Source organism: Rhipicephalus sanguineus, chromosome 7 (assembly GCF_013339695.2).
Source record: "Rhipicephalus sanguineus isolate Rsan-2018 chromosome 7, BIME_Rsan_1.4, whole genome shotgun sequence".
Classification (NCBI taxonomy): Eukaryota; Metazoa; Arthropoda; class Arachnida; order Ixodida; family Ixodidae; genus Rhipicephalus; species Rhipicephalus sanguineus.
The window spans coordinates 143,778,944-143,796,598 of NC_051182.1; the positions used below are offsets into that span (position 1 = coordinate 143,778,944).

At 44.9% G+C, this 17,655-nt stretch overlaps 1 long non-coding RNA gene across 1 annotated transcript; it reads right to left on the reverse strand.

Moving 5' to 3' along the window:
* Nucleotides 1-933: 933 nt before the first annotated feature.
* Nucleotides 934-13,480, reverse strand: LOC119400137 (uncharacterized). Its single transcript, XR_005185015.2, has 4 exons — nt 13,081-13,480; nt 12,953-13,016; nt 11,218-11,311; nt 934-1,331 (listed from the first exon to the last, which is right to left on the reverse strand). It is a non-coding gene; the product is annotated as an uncharacterized LOC119400137 (long non-coding RNA).
* Nucleotides 13,481-17,655: the final 4,175 nt, after the last annotated feature.

Consider the following 17,655-nt stretch of genomic DNA (forward strand, 5'->3'; position numbering starts at 1 on the left):
TTAGACATCAGAATCATTAGACTGCTTAATGCCAGTCTAATGCACTTTCTAATGCACACCTAATGAGAGTCTACCAGCAATTGGCCACCGTTATACCCGTGCCACACGGGAACAGAAAATGGCATTTACCTCCTAATGCCTTCAGATTTAATGCCATTCGCGCGGTGCCACACGAACGAACGAAATGGCATTCGCCCAAATGCCATTCGTCACCTAATGCCATCGCCAGAACTCATTCGAGTGAGAAATGCATACTCTCGACGGCACAGCTGACAAAGTGCGATAAACCTAAATTATATAAAACATCCTATTCAGCTGAAAATAAAGTTTTCACGTCTTTTATTTACACTAATCACTTAAACAAGCGCTTCAAACGCTGTATTTTGGATGCGACAGGCGCCATTTTCTTTTTACGCTGTGGATCTGACTACCGTTGGCTTAAGTTGTTACGGTCAGCTGCAACGTCGTGAAACAGAGCAACGAACTAAAGCTTACGGCAGCGTAACATGCCTATTTCTACATTTAATCATTCTCAGAGGTATATGAAGCTTGTAAACGCATGTTTATTTTTTTATTACTACTCAACAATCGCTCACTACAGAAGATGCTGCGATCGACATCATCAAGTCAAATGTCATTCAGTTTGGACGTGTAGCAGCTCCGCCGAAAAAAATGTCATTCGGGAACTGAATGCCTTCACTACCGAATGTCATTTTCTGTGCCCGTGTGGCACAAGTATTAGTCTATAGTGTGCCGACATACGAGTTTCTTATGACCACTGTCTAGCGTTAGTCTTATAGAGTCCTAATGTTTGAGTTTCTAATGGCCGTTGTCTAGTGAAATGCAATTGAACATATGCATTAGGTTGACATTAAACACCATATTGCAGACTTAGGCCTTATGCCAGCAACAGCATGTTTGCTGCACAGAGGTCAGTAAATATTTTTTCGTTAATAATACGAAAGTGCGTATGCTTTAGAGGGTTGTCACATAAATGCCAGCAGACCATTTCCAGCAATGACTAGATCACCATTCTTCTTTACATGTAACAGTCTTTCGAAGCCAATAAATGATCTTGCAGGTCTATGATACATGCATTTATAAACAAGCACTAAATTGTCAACCTATTTAGTTTCAATAGGACAATAAACGGGGCTAGGTAAATTTTGTATTTCCTACGAAAGCGCTGTTTTATAATCACAAACAAATGAAATAAGATCAGATGAAAGATTTCAGGATAAAGCGCTTTTCTATTTAATTTCTGACTCGGCACTGACGATAGGGTCTCTTGTGCTGCACTGTCGTGGTGGTACAGTTGCTGTATTTGAAACCTGCAAGAGAGAGTGTTAATATTAGTTTGGCACTGAAGCATACAGCTTAGGGCAGCATGTAAATATATGTTGCAATTTATGATTGATGCCTTTTTTTCAAAACAGTGGTATAATTTTTACCATTTCAACTGAGTAATCCATCTGTATCAATCAATGTCCAACTACATAGCCTTGGCTTCATGCTGCTTTGATCAAAAACATAAGAAAACAAACCACTATACATCACTTCCGTGGGCTGTGGCGTCGTAGATTGGCCAGCTGTTATAGACAGACCAATTAGCTCTGTTAGCTTCTTTGTTGTAACATTGCATAATAATGTCCTTTTCAGTGATGCTACCGAGTACTTCTGATTTGGAGCAATTTTTGGAGCAGTAAAATTTCCGTTTTGGCGCACTTTGGAGCAGCAAAACTTTTCATCTTGGAGCACTTTGGAGCAGATAATTTTGCATCTGGGAGCACTCTGGAGCAGCAGGTTTTACATCCTGGAGTGCACTACAGAAGCATATTGCATTAACATTCAAGCACCTGAATATTATTATGGGGCTCTTATGAAGGCTAGAAATATTTCGATTCATTGCAAATCTCATGGAAAAAAATCATCTCAGGAGAACTCCATACTTCACTCGCTAATGAAAAAATAAGGGCTCATGCAGTTGAGTGTTCTGCATTAACCTCTTTGGCGATTATTTTCGACACTAGCAAATAAACAGAATAACAGATCAATAAAATTGCAATTTATAACACTCTAAATACATCTATGGGGTTATCAGCAGACGTGGTAGACAAACACCGTGATGTACAGCAGTGCCTCAATGCTAAAGAGCCACACTGTCCCTAATGCATTCCCATAAGAAAACTCCAAAGCGAAAGCCAGGTTATTTTTCTTCTCAATCGACGGGTAGATCCTCCCCCCTCCCTCTCTCCACCTCTCCTGGTTTCGTGCTACCTCCTTGATCGGCGCACCGATCACGGAAGCAGTGTAAAGCGACGATGTCACGTGATGACATCATCACGTGACATCACGATATATGACGCCATGTTGACATCACAAGTTTCGATTATCTATGACGTGATGATGACGACATCACATGATTATTTTGTGCATAAATCGAACGCCGCCGACGGTCAATTTTCGTGTTTGATAAAGCATCTAAGGCCTTCGCATTAATATTGCATATTGAACGTTAACAGCCTGGCCGTTAACAACCTGGCCTTACATACCAAACTGTCCTCCACCATGTCACCTCTGTGCCATGCGCGAAACAGCTTCGCTTATCATCCACTTCACAGCTCCTCAATATTAAAAAAAAATTATTGTGATAGCAATTATATGGACACTCTCGGCAGATTTTTCCCGTCGCCGTTGCCGTAATTTTCCGTATAAAGTCCAAATTAATAACATCACCACGCGCATTCTAGCCGCGGGTAAAAGCTCGCGAGCGCTGGCGACGAACGCGGCTGAAGCGGAGATTGAAGGGGTACTGACACAAAATATCGCGGCCGAGATAGCCTGCTGGTTCGATTCCCGTGTACGTGCATGTACCATCTGCAAAATATCGACAGCGAATAAAACTTGGAAGGTATTTTATATGAATTTTGAAGTTCGCGAGCGCGATCCAGCATTATAGGCCGCACCTGGTGCATTGACACCCTCGGAGGTGACCCCCTCACTTCCCCTACGTAACCGTTGCAGCCGGTACAAGTTATGATGACGCCGTAGCCGCCATTTCTGTTTTGATGCGCTTCCCGAAGAATCGCTCCTCGCCAGCGGGTCAAACCTGAAGTGATTCGCCACGTCAAAAATTCCTTCCATCAGCGCCGCAAGAAAATCGTCGCCATCAGACGACGATGAGCCCGACGACGACAGACCGCGCGGAAATACGTCACTGTTCTGTGTGCTCACGTGACCGAGCGTTTCACTCGCTAGGTGGTGATAGTCGCAACCGGCGGCTTGTCGTTTTTGGAGCTCTGTCAAACCGAAACTGAGGCTGTGTCGGTAATGAGGAGCTTGCAATTAATTATCTGTCGCGCGCTGCAGCAAACGATGTGCCGTGTTATGACTAACAGGCCCCCAGCAACACATTGCAGCAAAAAAACGCAGGGCCAAAATTTTTGTGTCAGGACTCCTTTAAGCTAGCCGGCCGTCTCTCTCCGTCGCACGGAGAGCGCATGAGGTAACATCTTCCCGCATGCGGGCCTGCCGTCGATTGCTCATCAAACAGAGAGGAAACACCCCGCCCATCTTTCGTAAGGAGCATGAAGGGACGCCAGGGGAGCGGAGGGGGGGAGGGGAACCACATCGTTCGAAGGGTGCAGTCGCTTGCGCGCACGCTATCTCGAGGCATCAGGAGACTGTTCGCAAACTTGCTGTGCTCTCAACGCTTACTTCGCGTTTAGAGAACTCGGAGCACGAAAACGCTTCGGTTCCTGGAGCGGCCATATTCCCTTAAACCAGCGTTTTGTTGAGTTACGTGAGATCGGATCCAAAATATAGCTGCTAGCCTTACTTCGTTTAACAATACAATTTGTTGGTATCGCATTCATTGTTTCGCCCTTAAGTGAAACTGAGTTTTTTTTTAACCGTCAGCTATTGACCCTCGAAAGCGAGGGGTGGACGTGTAACATGGTGCAGCCACTTCACTGTGAGCGACGGGCCCGCTACTGATAGCTGCGCATTTGCGGCTGCTCCGACCAGGAGATATGCTTTTATTAATGAGATGACATTTTTAAAAAAGCAAACAAAAACTCGAATTGGAACCCTAGCTCGTGAGCTCGAAATGGCAGGGCCTTTTAGGGAGTATTTACCGCAGAGTGATTACAAACTCGGGTGCGCTGGTGGAAGGAATTACGGAAAAGCTCTACTGGATCAAGATCCATGGGTAAAGTATATCTGAGGAAAAGTGTCAACGCGTTCCCACCGTTCGCGTGCTCTTCCATAAACGCGAAGCAAGGAAAATTCCATATTGTTCCATTTCTACTGCTAGCGATCCCAGATTTCATTCCGCGATGTCCAGAAACAGAAGTGACAGACATTTTAGCGGCACGCATGTAGTTATTACTGAACACTGCTTTCCTTACGTGCCGTGCGAAGCTTGAAAAGAGCTATCAGCAGCGTTTCTGGAACAGACGACGATGAATCGCCGTCGCACTTTCTCGCTACCGATAGGCTTAGACGTCACGAGCCTCTGCGGAGAGCGCCAAGGGCGTCCGCAGAACTTTTTGCAGGGGGGTTCATCAGCAGGGGGGGAGGGGGCTCGAGTCCAACACAGGTAGCTTTTCTTTCACTGCCGTGACATCACTGGCAAGATTAGTCAATAGTAGTGTGCATAGGTGGGCAAACTCACTCATGAGTCGACTCACTCAGGCTCACTCAGACTCAGACCGAGCAGTGAGTGAGTCTGAGTAAGATTTTCGTGAGTCCGAGTTCGAATGAGTCCGGCTGAGAAAAATTTCAATGAGTCTGAGTCCGAGGGAGTCCGAATGAGGAAAAGTTTGGCGAGTCTGAGTCCGAGTGAGCCCTTAGGGCAAAATATATTTCATGAGTGAGTCTGAGTGAGCTCCACATTTTTTTTTTGCCGAACTGTGGTCCGATGTACTCCACTTCAGCATTGCTATCAGCCTTATGATGACTTAAGTTTATACTCACGTCTACTCACACATATACTTCAATGCACTAGCGTACATACGCCATCCCAATATTCATTGATCAGAGGCGTGAGTTACGGAGGGGGGCGACGGGACGGGGGTTTTACCTCCCTCTGGCAAAATCTTTCATGGGAGGTTCTTGATAAAATATCCCGTGTGAGTCATTTCTTTCGATCAAAATGTCCTTACTGCATTGCAACCATTGATAACTCGCATTTAAAGGTATGAGATCAACACGCGCCAAGTACAACGCCAGTTATATGAAATATTGATGTTAAAGAGCATTGACACTATGGTCAAAATAGTTCATTACATGCTAATGGACTCATGAGTCGACTCACTCAGACTCAGATCGAGCCGTGAGTCTGAGTCAGAGTGAGTCCGTGCCAGCAACATGTGGTGAGTTTGAGTCCAAGTGAGTCCGGTTGAGAAAAATTTCAGTGAGTCTGAGTCCGAGTGAGTCTGAATGAGAAAAATTTTTGCGAGTCTGAGTCCGAGTGAGTCCTAAAGGCAAAATATATTTACTGAGTGAGTCTGAATGAGTTCCACATTTTTTGCCGACCTATGGTAGTGTGTAACGTGCAAAGTTGGCTGGCAATCCTGAAGCTACTGCACAGAAAATTATTATCCGAAATTTCAAGGGGGGGCAGCCGCCCCCCCTTGCACCCCCCTCCGGACGCCCATGGAGAGCGCGTTATGCTGTCGAGCCGACATGCAGAACAGAAGCTGCGTCGGCACCGTGCATGGCATCATGGCTTACTCGGGACGCACGCGCGCCGAGCGCTATTTATTCAACGGAATAACTCTTGGTCCATGGTTGCGACTTTGGCAGCCCCAAGATCAAGCTGCACATGTTTGGACTGCGATTGCCGGTGATAGATGCCCCGAAATCCGAGACTTTGGTGCAGTTTGGCGCAATTTTCGTCGATATTATCAGGATGGCGCAGTAAATACAATTTGGCGCACTTTGGCGCAGTTGGCGCAGGAATGGAATCACTGCCTTTTGCTACTCAAATGGTACTCCATGCATGACTCCTGCGTGCATCAGTGAGCCTATTCCTCCTTTGTTTTAAACAAAACTATCACAGAATGATTTGTAGCCCATGCTTAGCTTGTGCAAGGTGAATCTGAGCAATAGGCAAGTGAAATGTGGAGCTACACAAATGCTAAATTCTAGTGAAAAAAATCATAAAATGGTGGGTTCTGTAAGAACCTACAATATATTTTACCAATATGCATGCTGTAACAAATTATGGGTCATTTCTACAAAAATTTTAAAAACAAGGCATTAGAGAAAGCGAGCCAAAGCATTTTTGTATTGTTATTACCCCTGGTGACTTCTGCATATTATTCGATAGCTAAAGGTACATTCATTAGGTACCTTGAAGAGGTTACAGAAGTTTTATGAAAATGGAAATATCTTTTTCCGGTTCCATGCTTTAAAGTACACATTTACAATGTTAGCTAGCAAATATTGCATAGTTATGATATCGATCACTTGTCTTTTAGAAACAACAGAAGAATCCACATTGGAATGTGTCGGTACTTGTTGAACATCTTGACAGGATGCACAGCTACTCAAGGAAAGAACACATAGAGGTGGTAAACTCACAACTAACATTTTTTTTAGAAATCACGCAGATGCTTAAAATATCATCAGAACCCAAGTGTTCGCAGAGATAACATCATCTATAGTGTATGTGCAAACAGCAAAATGGGGTAATCAAACATACACCAAGGAGGAAAGAGGATCACGAGCTAAGACACCAACACAGAAAGAAGAAGAGAGGAGCGCTGTCCGTGTATTAGCTCGCGCTCCTGTTCCCTCCTGAGTATGTACCAACATGCCCAGTTACAAGTATAGCTAAAATGTACACCCTTCCACAATAGTATGAATTCATTCGACAATTAAAGCTCCCTGTCAAACAAGGCTATTGAAGGCACCATCCCACAGTGCATTACATTTCTCTTTCTGTGGTAGGCCTCAACCTGTCTCATGAACTGTGCGATATGCAGATTCATGGTATCTTTATAGATTGTGGTGTGATAATGTTCCAAACAATGTGATGAAACATATGAGTATTCGATGCCTTCTAATGAAGGCTATCTCAGATTCAGATTATCGAACTCTCGGGCTTATCGGTCATTTGACAACAAGGCTTTGTTAGAAGCAAATGGGTACTCCCATGTTGCACGACATTGCTTAAAACATGGTTGCACCACAACCTATAAAAACACCATAAATCTATACATAGTAGTAAGGTCAGAACTGAGAATATTAAGGCCCATAACATAGAAAAATAGAGCAATGGAATACGCTGTGAAAGTGTGCCCTACAGCTTTGCATGAAAGGCCATTTTCAATGTTGCATCACTTCATAACATAGCGGCAGAATATATGTTTCATTGCCTCCTCTTGCTGTTTGTCAATGCCTGTAGATGACGTCATCAATGCAAGAATGTGTGGGTACACATAATATTGAAACGCTAATGTTTATCGCAGAGACCTGTGAAGACAGGAGGGACACACAAAGGTGCTAACATTGAACTCAGATCATACATATGTATAATTAAAAAAAAAATAAAAACTGAGGCATGCGCAGGCACAGCTGTGTCCAGGAAAAATAGTTCTTTCTTTGTTAAATATAGTGACGGCACACTAAGGCAATCGGCCAAGATAATGAATAGTTGCGGATTCAATAATCAATCCAAAGTACAGTATAGTATTATCACTGTGTGGCTAACTGGCAACCGCTGCCTTTCTTTACATTGTTGCAGTGTTCCCTGAGCCTTTCTTTGAGACAATGGCCCATTTTACCTACATAGTCCTTACCCTATAATAGGGGTATCTGAAAGACAATGCCTCCTTTGCATAGCATGTAACGTGTCCTGCGATTCTTACTCCAGCCAAGCCTCCTTTGAGCAACTGCATGGGTTGGTGCTTTTGCATAGTTTAGTATGCTTATTTGAAACCGGGATCACAACGCTGATGTTTGTGTGTGCACCAACCGTGTTTATGCTGTTGGATATCTTGTGCAGATGTGGCATAGCGGCAAACATATTTCAGCGATCAAGATTCGGCATTGTTTTGGCCTGGCAACTGTAAGGTGGTTTTCTGAGTAGGGCTTCTGCAAATGGTACAGCAAGGGGACCAGGGTATCTTGCTTGCGTCCACAAGCAGGATATAATTAAAGCTCGTCCACAAGAAATGGGAACAGGCTATTTTAGGGCATTGTCGAGGCAATGTCAGACAATGCACCTTTTTACCATTATTGAGTGGGAGGAACTAAAAGGTAAGATTGGCTCGCTTCCCCTCAGTTCGTACGACTAGCACATGCAATTTTTATGCAAATTAAATCGTACATTCAGGAACCTAATGGTACACTCCTCGCCCGGATGCTCGTGGGTAAGCACCATTATGTGTAAGTAATCACGTGCAAGTGTTACTACGTTAGTTGCTTCAGATTCGACAGAACCTTTGTGGTAATCGATAAAGAAAGAGGTAGTCATCCGCATATCTTAAAACCCCTGTGCTTGTATATTGCACTAAAAATCCTGTTCCCAGTTCTTTTGGATGAGCCTTAATTTCAAGAACTCGCCGGACTGTCATGAGTAAAGGGGGCACGGGGTGCGTGCCGGACGGCGGAATGCGTCAATGGTGTGCGGGGAATTGAAAAGTACCCGATGGTGTGCACCCCTGCCACATCCACGCACGCCACTGGCCGGAGAAAGGCGCGTGCCACGCGACCCGAGCTGAGGTGAGAGACCCCGGAAGAAGAAGCAGTCATTGTTCGGTGGAGTTGGCCAAGAGGAAGGTGGTGGAAGCCAGCGTCGCGCCCGCGACGAGAGCAGCAGGGCCGAGTTCTGCAGGGTGGCCATCGACCTTGGTGTCTACCGAGCGAGGCTTCCTGGGCTTGCGGCCTCATCACGCAGTTCTCATGGCCTCTGCGGCACTACCACAGCTCGACGAGACGGCAACCCACTGACAATCACGGAGCCACGTCGGTAGTTGGATCCCGTGGCACTGAGGAGAGGCCGACAGTTAGGCCTAGCTGGGAGGGACCGGTGTGCTCGACGGAGAACGAGGCATCAGCGATGAAGACAATCAGCGAGGCGTCTGATCACCGGCGACGGCCCTGAGACGTCGACAGGAGCTTTGACGTCGGCACTGGGCGTCAACTTGGGCAACATACAGAGTCAGCGGACTCCACGGGCCACAGTGGCCAGACTCTCGAGGCATGAGGAGCTAAGCGTAGCTTGAATGTTGTGTAATGTCAGTGAGTGCACATTAACTTTGCATTTCTGCACTTGTTGAATTTTTGTTGTAAATTTTGACAGGGTGCGAGTTTTGTTTGCCATGGTGTGTGCGATAAGGTTGGGTTTGCGGTGCCACCACTGTGTCTCCCGAGTCTTTCTTCTCTCTCTCTCCCAACTCCACTTCGCGTTGCAAGAGCTCCCGAGATATGTGACACGGACGCAAGCAGGATATCCTGCTCCCCTTGCTGTACCGGTTGCAGAAGCCTTACTCGGAAAACCACCTTGTAGTTGCGAGGCAAAAAAAAAAAAAAAAAGACTAATCTTGATGGACGACGAATTTTTGCCACTATGCCATATCTGCACAGGATATCCGACAAAATAAAAACGGTTGGGGCTAGGGCAAACATCCGCATTGTGCTCATGGCCTCAAATTAGGATTCTAAACTAAGCAAAAGCAGCAACCCAGATACTCACAAGGACGTTTGGCTGCATTAAGAATCACAGGACACATTACGTGCCCTGCAAAGAAGGCGTCATTTACCAGATACCCCTATCATGTGGTAAGCATTACGTAGGGCAAATGATGCAGCGTCTCAAAAAAAAAAAAAAAAAAAAAAAAAGGCTCAGGGAACGCTGCAACAACGTAAAGAAAGGCAGCGATGACTGGTCAGCTGTACATTGGAGCACATGTGGTTGCTTACACTTTGATGAGAGTTTCATTGTGCAGAGGCACAGTGACAAAATACTACATTCATCATTGAATCGGCAACTATTAATAATGTTAGCCGAGATTGTGTTAGTGCGCCACCACTATCTTTAACAAAGAAATAACTATTTTTCGTTGATGCAGCTGTGCCTGTGCATGCCCGAGTTTTCTGTTTTCTTTTTGTTCAATGCATAATTGAGTGTGATCCGAGTGCAAATAAGTCATTGCTGGAATTTAGCACCTGAGCATGTTTCTCCTTCTTGTGCCATCTTCACAGGTCTCTGTGCTAAATCTAAGGATACGTCTTACCGAGAAGGCCAGATGTCAACCCTTGATGACATTCTTTTTTAAGTTTTCTTACTCTGCTCCAAACTACATGGCAAAAAAAAATTCACTAGAAATCCACTGATTTCTTGAATAATGCAATACTTGCATTTTTATAGTTAGCAAACAGAGTTCCATAATTATGACACTGTCTTCTTTTTCTTTTCTGTGATTTACACACAAAACTGACAAAATTTTAGGATTTTTCTAGACGCTACCTGCAACTAAAGGGGAGCGGGAAACCTGTATCAGCTTTTCGGACTGTCTATTGTGGCTTAGGATTTCATTTCTTTCTCAATGTTATTTTGCAATGGCCCTGGTTAACAATGCAGAAATTACAAACTATAACAATCCGGCCCATGTTTAGGTGGCAATACTGCACTATAATCATCCTTTAAAATGTGCAACAAAATGAATGACACAAGTACTTGTCCGAAAAAATTGAGAAAGGAATGTTTCGTTTTGATGACAACAAAACATTCTGAAGGTAAAAGCTATCATCGTAACAATACACATAACAACATGATTATAAGTAAGATTTCACTGCACAGCTTCATGGCAATCCAAACACAGTTGTTTGGTGGAAGATGGAGGACACTTGAAGAGACAAAAAAAATCCTCAAAGAGGTTATGTCGCTGAAGCCAACTTTTCAACAAGTGGACTTGCCTTCGTCAAGACAGCAACGTCAAGAAGCAACAGTTGCTCCCTTGATGAAGACAACTTCAAGTGTCAAAACATTGGCTCTGGCGTCATTCCATGTTCAAGGATTACAAACTACATAATGAAAACTATTGCATGTTCCATGTTCAAGGGATACAAACTAAATAATTTGCACTGCACTAAAGTGCAGGAGATAGGTTTCCCACAACTAAGCTAAAGGCCAGTATACGCTATATCTCAATACGTGTTACGTGTCCAAACTGTCCCATTGTAGTGATGAAAAGGAATTCTTACCACTCAATATGACTTGTCTGGGCTTGCAGGAAGACCGCTCCTATCTAGCACTGCAATCTGTCCTCTGTGTCGGTGCCGTGAACAGCTGTCATCGCTGATACATACATAACAGATACCACAAAAGATTATTTTCACGCAAAACAAACCCTACCACACACAGATAGCGAGTACCAAACATGTCTTCAGGCAAGTGTACATCGATACATTAAAAAGGTCGATCTCTGAATGAAGCAATGAGGCAACAATCAGAACAGGCATTAGTGGACTAGCCACTTCTTGCAGCTGTCGAAAGAGTGCCACTGCACATCCAACATTCACACATGCACATAATAAGCACTACCCAGAACATGCGTATGGGTGATCCACATGACAAAAACAATATTTGCAAAGAGTGCGTGGTGCATGTGCAGATGGCGCAAAGTGGGAACGAGCCATACATATTGTATTGCGTCATGAATGCAAGCAATTCAGGAAACAAATGTTTGGTACTCTAAAGCGAATTCACATTTAGTTTGTCTTGTTAACTTAAACCATCTGATTTTTTTTTAGTTATGTAAGCGCTTCACAAAACCAATAACATTCTGCAACTTTCTGAGAACTTCTGGAAACATATGAATATATAAGAATTTAGATCTTTTTCTTTTAATTCATGACCTTAAAAAGCTAAATAAATACTAAATCACTGAATACTACACCTTGGTTATGCGTCCTCATACAAGTAAGAGGGCGATATCGGTACCATAATTATGTAAAATAGAAAGCGTTAAAATACGACGACTTAAAGCCCCCCACAATCAAGCAACATTTTTACTACATGACCACGGTCTAAATTATTCGTGATAGAGAACCTGGTGTGCAGGGGCGTAGCCAGAAATTTTTTTCGGGGGGGGGGGGGGGGGGTCAACCATACTTTATGTATGTTCGCGCGTGTATATATACGCAAGCGAAACTGAAAAATTTCGGGGGGGGGGGGGGTTGAACCCCCCCAACACCCCCCCTGGCTACGCCCCTGCTGGTGTGCTTCAAGCAGCAAAGAAAAAATATATAATGGCAGAAAAGAAGTTCACGCACTTTTCTTAAACACAAATACTGCACCAAAAAGTGGCATGTGTTAGCTTAATTAACCTAATTGAATTGACATACTCGTCTACTAACAGTATTTGATATAAACACGTGCTTCTTGAAATTAAGCATGCAGTTGTTGGAGTGTACTTAGTACCAGTACATAACGTAATTCACTCAAATTTATTTACTTCAAGTGAGCTTCCTTAAAACATCTATGAGGCAACTAGGTTGAAATCCTAACCACGGAGCAATTACATGGATTTCTGACAAAAGGACTCGGGAACGCAAGCACAAAAACATATCCATCATCGCGTGTGCGTGACAGGGCTGTGTGTTTTTCTATCTACGTGCGCAGTCTTGCGATACTTTTGCGCGTTATTACCAAGTTTGGTGAACTCTCGCATCACCACCGTAAAAACGCTAAGGGACGACCCGTATGTTTAAAGGCAGACACTTCTTCACGGCGACAAGGGATTGTAAAAATACTCTCAAGCGATGATCTCGTACACTAAACATCCAAGGAACAATAGCGCAACGACACGAGGCTTGCACAATAGAAGGATAAGATCGCGTAGCCGCAACGCGCATCCTTCAAACATGTAATCAACGCGATCGGCGACCGGTTTTTACTGTGATGTAAATACAAGTGCGCTCAAAGCACCAAACATACCTGTCTATCGGGTCTCTGGTTCATCATCCTCGCTGTGCCAACACGCCGCCCGGGCTATCGGTTCCTGCACAACAGCATCACGCAATGAATAACCAAGTTACTTAGTTCAGCGACTTTCTTCAACTTACCGAAGTTTGGCATTGGCTTTGCATTCTTCACAGTCGCTCGTCGAAAGGCTCACGCTTCCGCTCCTGTACAACCGCGGTCGCCGCTTGTCACAACACTGGGACGTGGATTGTCTTTGGAGGTAGTACACTCAATATTGAATCACGCGATCAACGTGAGTAATCGATAAACGAAGCAAGAAAGCACTTTTGAGCGCGGAGACCAAGCTGCGCGTCCGATGAGGCAGTTTTGAGCGGCGACGAACGACGACGCATCACTCCCCTTGATCAATGCAGGAGGACGTTCCGAAACGTGCAAAATGTCCAGTCGACGAATGTCAAGTACGATAAGCACGCAATAAAGGCACACAATATGTATGAACACGGTAAATATGCCGGTGCTGAGCACATGTGTTCGCGGGAAGCTGGTGGTGCACAACGAGGCCTGTTGCAACTGCTAACAGGCTCAAATAAAAAGAAAATATAAGTGGCAGCAGTGTCGTGTTAACATACAGGAAATTTTTGTATTGCAAATGAAATGTAATTATGACTTTGCACACAAGTTTAGGCGCGCCTGCATTATTTGTTCACTGTTTATATTTAGTTTTCAAGCTGCACTTTTTGTTTTGACATATTAGAGAAAATGTCGCCCGAGGCGACGGTTATCACTGAGTCCCTGCAAGGTACAGGTAGGGTGGCTGGATTCTAGCCATCCTGGTGCAGATCTCAAAGGCAATGCTTTTGCGTACTACAAGCGCCGGACAGTTTTGTTTCAGGGTTGGAGGCTTGTCCCGTGTGTAGATAGGTATGAATAGCATGCATTCCTGCACAATAAAAGAGAAAGGGTGTATCTGACCAGGCGCCCATTCCTGTGCTTTCTCTGCGTAACAGCAAGCAGAAGCGTCAGCTGTGGGATGGGAGGCATGGGCGCGTATTCCCCCCCCCCCCCCCACCACCATTTTTACCCCGCTCGCTGGGGAACGAAAAACGGGGGGGGGGGGGCTACGTTGGCAGCCACTGCTCCCAGGCGCACTTTTGTTGTAAACGTGTAGCTGATATTTAAAGGGGCCCTGCAACACCTTTCTTAGTTATATTGGAATAGTCTCATTATTGACGTATGACCCTTCACGAGTCATATGCCGCAAAAATTTTTCGAATCCGTCAAGTCTAAGTGGTGTTACCAAATTATAGAGATCACGTTCCGCAGCTTTCTCCCTCAACTCAACGCCGCGAACGCGCGGAAAGCTAGGCAGCGAGTCGGGGGAAGGAACGCAGAGGAGCGAGGCTCCGCCCAAGAGCGCCGGCGGAGTTTTTTTCTTCATTCTTTTTCTCTCTGACGTCTGGGCGCAACCACGTGGTCTGTGCCGCCACTTCCGGTCGGCTTGCGTCGTTCTCGTCGAGCGGAGCCGATCGCAGTGTATCGCGCGTGCTTGAAAACTGCGCGTCGGTTTGGTAATGTTGGGTGCGCACCTCGAACGCCGTAGTGTTTTCATCGCTCTGCCAACTATGGAAGCAAACCTGCGCGCTCGTTTGGAACGAATGACAGCTGAGATCGGTTTCGGCCCATGCTCCGATACACCGCCTCGTAAGACGGCACTGGCAGACGTCCCCGAAGCGCCGCCATTACCGGACGCCAGCATTGTTATCGGAGACACGCTGCGCCGCTGCCTCGGTCGGTCGTGAGAACGTGCCGACGATGCAGTTCTCAGCTGACGAGGCAACACTCGAACGGCCGCCACTCTCAACGGTAACCGGCGATGGTCAAAAGCACAGAAATATTCACGTTTTCGGCACAGCGCATGGCGAAGAAAACGGAACCACGCAACTACGAGCAGACGAGCTGTCGGTGAGACCGGATGTGCTAATATTAATGTTTGTTCGGTGTTTTTAACGCGATAACAGAATATAAACATACATATTATCTACTTATTGAACTCAAAATTAACAACGAAAGTAATAATGAGGGTGTTATCGTGATTATAACATCAGCCAATGGTGGAACTGCCGACAATCGCGTCATATTTTGCGGACTAATACATCATTTGTCGAGAGAAGAGGGAGCGATTTTCAGCTGACTTTGAGAATTTATTGTAAATTCCAGGCCATGCGCATCGCTATAATATTTGGCTCGCGTGTTCTCGGGAGCCTCGACTACCGATCGGCAGCGCTTTTTGAGCATGCTCGAAAAGTGTTGCAGGGCCCCTTTAAGTACACTTCCAAATTCTGACTACAACGACCCGACTGATTCATCTCAAGTGCTTCCCTCAATGTCCACAGTTCTATTAATCCAACCCTCCATCTTCCGGGCAAATGGACAACCGACGCTCCTGTGTAACTGTAACTGTGTAACGCTCCTGTGTAACTGTTCGGGGTATCGCTTCACCGCACGCGAGCGACACAATGAAAATTAGTTAATCAGTAAACGCTTCGATATATCCGGCGGATAGAACTTCAAGATATATATATATATTGAAGTTTTATCCGTTCCCACGACGGACGAAATCGCCATTCGAGTCTGCGGATTGCGTACTACGTCACCATACGTCAGCCGTTCCCGCTTCGGTCCACGCGGACCGATTCGTGAAACGACGGAGGCCCAAATCACAGTTGGGATCCTCGGGGAGCAATGCCGAAATCCTCGCTTGTAGCGTGAATTCTCCCCTGTCGTGTGAATGCTGGCTGCGGAGTGATCCGAAACACATCACATGTCACGTGACTGATCTGTCCGCGATCACGTCCGCCGTGAGAATACAGCATCGTGCTTTTGGCACGGAATATCCCAGCATTATTATTATTATTATTATTATTATTATTATTATTATTATTATTATTATTATTATTATTATTATTATTATTATTATTATTATTATTATTATTATTATTATTATTATTATTATTATTATTATTATTATTATTATTATTATTATTATTATTGCTTAAGGCGCTCAATTCGTATTAGTGCTCAATGTTATATTTCCTACTGAAACATGATTGAAATATTTATTGGAATACAAACTGTTTGGCGTTTGAGATTTATGAAAGACAAAACGTGAATGTTGAGATCTGTAAGAAATTGAATTAAATTTAGGTGCACGTTAAAGGACCCCTGACAGCAAAATTTTTGTTGGTGACTTTTTTACTGTAATTTGTAGCTTTGTGTCTGGTAATCCTCAAGTTAAATCGTAAATGCTCTAGCGTATCGTATAACTAATTCTAGCGTAGTTAATTGTGACCGTTTTAGAATCACTTCAAAACGCCCGCCTAAAAACCACAAGAAACTAGCGCCCCATGCGGGGGAGCGTCAAAGACCACGTGCACTCAAGCTGTGGTGACGTTGAAAGCGCGGTTTTCAAATCGGGGCCCCGCGCGCCGTAGAGATTGAAAGTATGTGGGTGCCTCGGTATGGGTTAAACCTGTTAAGCGCGTGTCCCCTCACGAAAGCTACCTCGAGAACAGCCCGACAACAGAGCGAGGGGGGTGCGGAACAATAGGCCTAGCCAAGTGCCAGTCGTCGTATTGTGCACGTGCGCCCCGCAAACCACCTGTGACGTCCACAATACTTGCTTTACTCGTGGAACGTCACGCGGGGCCTCTATCTACGCCATTACGCCAAACCAGGATGTCGCAAGGTGCAACCAACTCAAGTGAGCACTCACGCTTAATTTAAAACCAAATTAAGATATCTTAAAGGCAACGTTCGTCACTAATAATCGGTCAGATGTGCCCCCGTATACAGGACAGTCAAACAACACAAACATCTCGAGGTTTCAATTTTGGTGTCAGGGGTCCTTTAAAGAATCCCAAGTGGTCGAAATTTTCGGAGCCTTCCACTATGGCGTGCCTCATAATCGTATCGCAGGGGCGTAGGCAGAAATTGATTTTTTTTTCTTTTAGGGGGGGGGGCGGTGTGCCACCCCCTGGCTACGCCACTGCCGTATCGTGGTTTTGGGACGTAAAATCCTCGCAATTGTTACGATTAGTAGCAAGATATCGAATTTTTAGTGGTGATAAAAGCGTAATATATATGTCTTAGCTGTGATGTGCTTTGGCATTGGGACACACAATGGAAAATCTTCGTACTTCTGTCATCAGAAATCCTGGTGCATATTGTCATTTTAGTGTCTGATGCACACGTGATGCTAAAGGACACTAGGCTTTGCAGGTCTAATGTCTCTGAGGGTTCATTTTCATAAGGGTTAGAGGCGCCACCCATATGATCTTCGAGATATACTTGTTTTCCCGAAACTAATAGACTGCCCTCGTTGAAGAGAGCTTAAAGGCATGTATGTATACATCATTTGCCTTTACTATCTCATGACTTTATATACCGGATAGTTTTCGTGCACACTAGTGGTTGGCAGTAATTTTGGAAACTGCTTGTGTCTCTCATAAGCAAGACTGCCCACCGTGGAAGCACGAAGGCACGCATGGTGCGCATTTCAACGCGGATCATATGTTTGGGATTCTCAGATAGTCGCCGATCGCAAAGTTGGCGCAATTGAGTCGCGAAGTGTGCATTTGTCGGTCACATGTATAAAGTCACGCCAGAAGTTTTACTGCAAAGGAAGGACCGGTATTGCTGTGGTTCATTGAAAGCGA